This window comes from Mytilus galloprovincialis, chromosome 5 (assembly GCF_965363235.1).
Source record: "Mytilus galloprovincialis chromosome 5, xbMytGall1.hap1.1, whole genome shotgun sequence".
Lineage (NCBI taxonomy): Eukaryota > Metazoa > Mollusca > Bivalvia > Mytilida > Mytilidae > Mytilus > Mytilus galloprovincialis.
In genome coordinates, this window is record NC_134842.1 from 6,856,420 (window position 1) to 6,864,202 (window position 7,783).

The 7,783-nt window shown below is 31.1% G+C and overlaps 1 long non-coding RNA gene across 1 annotated transcript; it reads right to left on the reverse strand.

Annotated features, from left to right (window-relative positions):
- Positions 1-1,088: 1,088 nt before the first annotated feature.
- Positions 1,089-3,775, reverse strand: LOC143074288 (uncharacterized). Its single transcript, XR_012977772.1, has 4 exons — positions 3,649-3,775; positions 3,008-3,079; positions 2,080-2,240; positions 1,089-1,171 (listed from the first exon to the last, which is right to left on the reverse strand). It is a non-coding gene; the product is annotated as an uncharacterized LOC143074288 (long non-coding RNA).
- Positions 3,776-7,783: the final 4,008 nt, after the last annotated feature.

A 7,783-nucleotide genomic window follows, 5' to 3' on the forward strand; every position in this document is an offset into this window, starting at 1 on the left:
CAAGAGTTCCAAATGGTGAAGTTGAAATCATCCCTTCGTAAATTTTACGGACGCCATCACGAGTTGGTTGACCGTTATGGAATAACCGTTTCACAAATGATATCGGATATGTTCCTTACGTCGTAACTACAACCCCCTTCCCTTTCATGAATATGACCTACCGAATTAGACTATTTACCGGATTTGTAATCACTTAAGCAACACGACGGGTGCCACATGTGGAGCAGGATCTGCTTACCCTTCCGGAGCACCTGAGATCACCCCTAGTTTTTGGTGGGGTTCGTGTTGTTTATTCTTTAGTTTTCTATGTTGTGTCGTGTGTACTATTGTTTTTCTGTTTGTCTTTTTTTATTTTTAGCCATGGCGTTGTCAGTTTGTTTTAGATTTATGAGTTTGACTGTCCCTTTGGTATCTTTCGTCCCTCTTTTATCCAGCCTGTTGAACAACCAGGCCATACATCACAATTTATAGACACATAATTAAATGATTGAACTATCAACCGGACATCTAGACAAAATTGTGCTGATCAAAACAGCTTAACTGTTGTTATAATACCAATCGGGATACTTATGCTAATTTATCTGATGTTCTGAATCATCCTTCTTTCTTCGATTGTGACCAGTTACCTGATTTGTACTTGCCTCACAAGTTTCGAAGGTGTCAATATTTGATTTGGCACCTCCTTTAATTTAGAACTATATGAACACATGATGAATTCACATCCCATCTTTTGATAGGATTTGTATTTTAATTAAGGTCTTGATTTTTAGTTCGTGTTTCTTCTCTCTTAAATTTCGTTAATGGATTATGTAAATATATCGATGAGTATGATTACAGAGTTTATGACTTGCAAGTATTGACAGGAAAATCAATAAAAAAACAAAACGAAATAAAATAGTATGAACACGTTCATCTAAAAATAAATTCACTGATAACATCCTTATAGAAATTGATCAAAAAACCAATTTATTTTTCAGCATGGTTAAGTGACAAGTTTAGTTCTTTGCCTTAATCAATAGTCCTTTTCTTTTATCAAATTTGTATATAAAAGGCACTCACCTTTACATGCAACGTTTAGCCGGTTGATATGACTAAAATCGTAGTTAGTATTATGACATCCGTGTGGACAAAACCAACGATGCTGACATTTGTATCGTGTCATGTATTCATTCTATATTTCAAACAAACATGTAAATTTATTATTCATCATTTGCATTACATCGTTTCAGTAATGACAACACTATTTCATATGAATTTCGAAAATGTTCCGATTGTGCGTCTAGCCGTTTGACCTGTTCATAAAACCGAGATGCCATGTGCTGTATTGATCAAGTTATTGTGTTTTCATGTTTAAAGTGTTTTTTGCAATGATAATGGTTGACATGACAAGTACGTCACCCACAACAAGACCATGATGTAAAACACTATATGTAACTATATAGCACTTAAGATTGAGATCATAAAATCAACATATGTATGCACTAATTGAATTTTGCTGCACTGAGGCCTAACAATTACCATTTAAATTCTAAACGATCACAACTTCCACTTTTTATAATATGTATAACGTGTTGAACAGACTTAATTGTATATGTAGTATTTTTCAAATTAAATGTGATAGATACGGTTAAAATTGAATTATATTTTGTGATACAACTTCATTCTTATTGCGAACGGTGTCGTTCATGTTAATAAGATAATATAATAGTGTGAAGGCTTTTTGGATCTCTTGGCTAACTTATATATGGATATGCAATAACATTGAAATATTATCTCATTTTTTAATTTTTTTTAGGTTCAAAATGAAAAATAAACACTTAAAAAACGTATTGCCAAAAAAGTCCTCAAAAGTAATTATGATATGAGTGATTTGTAAATAATTTATTTCATTATCAAGCAGTTTCCTAAAAGAATTATATTGACAAAGAATCCGCCGTCGATGATGAAGGCATACATTGTGGTAGACAACATTTTAACAAGAAACGAGTGTTAAATCATTATTTGTAACAGTTATATCATAACAAAAAGGATGGGGATGAATGTATCGGTACATCTGTATAAATGTATTTATAAACTTACGCCTCGTTCGCGGTTTCCAAATGTTTCGCGGGTTTCCTCTGAGTCGCATCCTTCCCTACATTCTTCAGACATACTCCTTTTGTGACGTCTTAAAAGACTAACAGCTTCTTTTTTGGCAAGTGTAAACGCCTTGAATGCATTTGCTGTGTGATCCTTTCCATCTTTACAAACATAAAACATGATTGAAGTGAAAACATTTACTGAATATTTATAACAAAACATCATTAACTTTAAATTTGTCGTCGAAATAACAAAAAAATATCTTTTTATTCAGCTCCTTGCAATTTACAAATATATAAAAACATAATAGCTGAGCTAATTGAGAAGTCATATAGTCAGTGGTTTTCGTTGTGCTTGTTTGTCGTACTTTTAGTATTTGTTTTTCGTTTATTGTTTCAATAGCCGTTGATTTTTCATTTATAATTTAATTATATTATTGCATAGCAATATAATATTTCCCACAGAATGTAACCAAAAGTTAGCGTGCAATAAATTCCAATGTTACACTAGTGCAATAAATCTTCAAAATTCATGACGTCATCAACGACAAAATCTTAGCTTAAACCAATTTTTACTTTCGAATATTATATTGCTATACAATAAAAGGGTTATTGCATGAATATTGGGGAATATTGTCCCTCGTAGAACATATATTGCACTCGCAAGCTCGTGCAATATAAAATTCTACTCGGGACAATAATCCCCAATATTCATGCAATAACCCTATATCATTATATATATCGCTGTCTTTATTAGCTTAATATTTCTCTGTACACAGTTTTATGCACTGTTACGAGTTTGTTTGGTTCATATCTATTCTGTAAATGTTTGGTGGTTCTTGACCCCATGCGTTGCGTTTAAATTTTAAGTTCTGTGACAAATCTTTATATACAATTGTCATTTATTAATAAAAAAAATTACATTCTACCTGAATTAATGGTGGAACTGGTAGTTAGACTTCGCCATGTACCATCCCCGTCTATGCTGTTCAAAACATTTGCTGAAAAGGAAGAAAGAAGTACACAAGAAATCAAATAAGGAAAACAACCTAATAACTATGCGATTTTCCACTTTCTACATTGACCTTCTAATTACAAGATATACTGATATTTAAACCGGTAGGCAGTATATTTTAAATATAGTTTTACTTGTGATAAAAACCAACCAGGCTTGTAATCAGTGACTTCGAGCATTATATGGTGTATTATAGCTCTTCTTATTTCTTTTTTGATTTAACCTGTGTCTGTGAGAACCTCATTATTGTTTTTTTTTATGACAGTTATTATTCACTTTTGTTGTTACCTTGAATATTCTAATGAGACAGTCAATGGTTTCCTAATCTTTAATGCCAATTTTTACCTTAAATTTGGTAAGCACAAAATGCCTAAATTTTAATGTACCAATCGTGGACAATTACATCATAACGCCTTTGATTAAAGACAAAAGTACTCGTTTGTATATTTCACGATACTTATTTCGTTTTATACTGCACGTTCGTAGAAACCCATATATTAATACACAAATAATCTTAGAATTACTTAACAACATAGAAACAAGTTCAAAACTTACCGAAAAGCAAAACGAAAAATGCACCATTCAAGAAATAAACCATAATGATGTCCAAAACCTAAACAGTTTTCAACATGTTCTAATTCTGCACAGGTATATCATTTGAAGCATTGAACAAACAGTTGTTTGATATATTACCTACAATAAATGTGAATTAACATTAAACTCGGCACAATCCATGCATACTTTATTCATAGGACTAAATTTACCAGGATTCTAGACTACTGATATCATTTTGTAGCCAAGTAAGAATGTCTGTTTTTACAACAATGTAATCTTTGACAAGGTCTGAATTGTATGTTTTTCAAAAAAGAAAATATTCATCATATAGACGAAAGGTGATAAACCGGGCTGTACCAACGTGAAGAATGTTTTTATGCTATTTTTATATTTTATCAGGTCTTTGAATAGATACATATACAATGTTTGATCTAAACCTCCATTGTGTGTGTGTTATATACAAAACATGGAAATATAATATGATTGTCAATGATACATGTATCCATCATAGTATAAATGAAATGAATGTTAACGATGATTATTTCTAGTTAAAGACGTTTTCATCATACAATCAATATTCCTATGGGAATAGACGTTGTTCTATACATGCAAATTCATATTTTTGATGTGCTAACAAGTTCTTTTGATTGACGTCCTTTCGTCGAAATATTTAAAAAAAATGTATGAAGTAATGGCTCCAGTTATGAGTCTTGTATTGTTGATCATGATGATTGAAGAAAACAAATCATGCATCTTTTCTGTCTTTAAGATTTACTATTTTGAAGAAGGAAAAACCTCAACAATAATATACATATATACTGAACAAAATACTCTATGACAAATCGGGGTATTACAGTTTAACTGCAACTTTACTTTACAGCAGTTTGTTCGTTTGTAGTAGTTGACCATGTTTGATATTAAAAGGTCAGCAGAACTGCTATTCTATGGTAGCTATTTAGTTTTGAGTTCTAATTTAAGTACATATCGAAAGGATACTCGAAGTTTGGTTTTTCGACATCAATATATCTGAAAATTTCATGGATGTTCCATTATGAAAAGGGGAAAGTTTTGTTCCCTTTCAGTTTTAAAGATATAATTTTAATTAAGCTTTGCTACAATATATGCTATATCTATTTTTATATCTTCGTTTGATAATCGCTATTGATGGGTTGCATCTTCAATTTGAAACTACTAGACTGAGGTGTTATAATAATAACTGGTTACGTTTTTTAATTGATAGCTAACTGTCCTCACGATATTACTATATGTCCTTTGTTAAACAAATAGCAAACAAAAACCAAACATGCGCAGTCTTTAATCATTAAACGGTTGACAAAACAATGCGTTACATATACATGTAATCAGTAATGATAAAATATCGATTGAGTATGTTTACGACATTATCCAATATAGCATTACCATGCCTAATCTTATCAGCTATTTTGATTTTAGTTTGGAAGGTAATTAATCTTTTACATTTACAGTTAACATCAATTTATTCTTATCAAACCGACTTCCTGGTTGTAATTTCATAACTGATCATTTACAAAACATTTAAAGTTCACATTGACAACTTTGGATTTTATTTATCTACAAAAATGTTACATTTTAAGGACACCATAACATCGGATTTAGCAATCAAATTTGAAAGTTGATTATCTGCCTTGAAGTTTTCCTTTCCATTCGACAATCCAACAGCAAATCATGTTTAAGGGAAAACTCGTTAACATCGATTCGACAGCAAAATATGTTGTCGACATTTCGTCTCAAAGTTTCAACAAATGATTTTGCATGTCTCTGTGGGTTGTTCAATGTTTTTATTATTTTTTATAATTTATTATGCAGAATAATTCATATTTTAATTGACCATCTTTAGGGAAACAAATGTAGTTTTTCATGTGCCAAAATATAAAAAAAATTGTGAATCAACAAAATGCGACCCATGTTCGCGGGCCTTAGACAATTTATACAAATATTCAAAGTCAATGAAACATGACTGAGTTATATGGCTAAACCATATCCATGTGAATGAAATATACCAATGCTAATACAACTGCATACCAAATACCATTGACGTATTATAAGTTGTTCCCAAATCTATATACAAACATTAACTTGTAAACTATGTAAAAGTTTCAAAGTCAATGAACCATGAAGAGGCTATATAATCTCTATAGAAACCATACTTGCAAATGCCAATAAATTTGCATACCAAATATCATTGTCTTAACATAAGCAGTTCATCTTTAACTGATCTCACCACAAACTAAAACATGTAAACTAAGATAAGTTTCAAAGTCATTAGACTGTGACTGTTGGACAAGGCCAAATATTCTCCATGGAAATTATATGTGCCAAAGCTTATACCACTGATTACCAATTAACGTGGGCCTACCACTAATGGTTTCCCTTGAACTGACCTAATCACAAACTAATACATGATAACTTAGAAAAGACCATGACTGAGGGGGCGGAGCCAAATCATCTCCATGGAAACGAGATATGCCAATGCATATAAAACTGCATACCAAATATCATTTACCTATCACTTGCGGTTTCCCATAAACTTACCTAATCACAAACTAATTCATGTGAAATAAGCAAAAGTTTGGAGTCAATAGACCATGACTGAGAGGCAGGCCAAAATAATCTCCATGAAAACTAGATGTGTCAATGCTTATACAATTGCATACCAAATATGATTGACCTACCACTTCACCATAAAGTAGACCTAATCACAAACTAATACGCCGTCGCCGCCGCCGGAAACAGCATACCTATGTCTCGCTTTTTTACTCCGTCAAGGCGAGACAATAAATCATCTCTAAACAAACACTGAATTAAAACTACTGTCAACCAAAGTTCTAATGGTAATCACTGGTACATTTTTATCTGATGTGAATACTTTTTTTTATAAAATCGTTAAATTCAACAATCATAAAACTTGTTAAAACCTTTCAGATAGAACTGCAACCTCCATCTGTTGTATACCTTACCTAAACAAAATGTGACGACGTTTAAATGTTGGTGTTTAATGCACTTCCAAATTCCTGTTTAATAAGCGTTGCTATCGGGTTTTATTTTTGTTCCATGGATAATAATGTGTGAAGACTTATCTAAAATACTGGTTAAAATTAAAGCACTATATATATAATGATAATATGCAAATGATTGGTTCATAGAATTATTAATTCAAGATGGTATTGCCACAAATTATGTTGAAGAGGAGGATCCTTTATCTTTATTTGTCTCAAATTTATTGTAAAAGCTTATCAAAGATATTTTGGAAAGCCTGTTTGAATTAAGAATTATTGTTTAATCAAATCATACGCTGGAAACGGAAAATATCAACCTTAAGGGTTGAATGATATGAAATATAATATTGAGAATGAAAATGGGGAATAACAACCTGACCAAAAAAAGAAAGTATTAATTAGTAAATGAATTCAAAATAAAAATTATAGAAAAAAAACCACCAAAAGCACCTAATTGTGGTCTCCAATCAAACTATTTGGATATTTCTTTTGTAGATTAAGTGTAAGGATTTATCTCAAATGAAATGTGTGAGACCTGAATTTTTATGATTCAACGTTGAATTTTGCTTAGTAGAAACTTATAGTAAATGATATGTAGGTATGAATTTAAAACATAAAAATTAATCAATAGAAAGCAAATTGAAGTAAGAACTTTAAACTTTTGGAAATAGAATAAACATCAAATTTTAATAAGACATCAAAAACACATTCAGCCAAAATAAATCGGATAAGAACAAAAAATACACATACACAAAGTAACCTTATGTTAAAAGAATTATTCCCTTGCCAACGTGTGATACAATATATGTTGAAAGTAAATAACATGTACTAGTCTTTTACAGTTACTAATGTCCCCTTAAACAGCAGTCAACTGATATATCATCTACCAATTACGTCCACGTAATGTTTTCATACCTTAAAGTGCTCTGCATAATTCAAGGGTACAGTTATTTTCTGCGTGAATGTAATTCGTGAAAATATTAAAGTTTGTATAATTTTATTTCATTTTCAATAAAACTTGAGAAGAACACGTACAATATATATTAATTAAATTTATTTTGGGCTATCCATTTTTCTGAAAAGTCGGCAATATTGTTTCA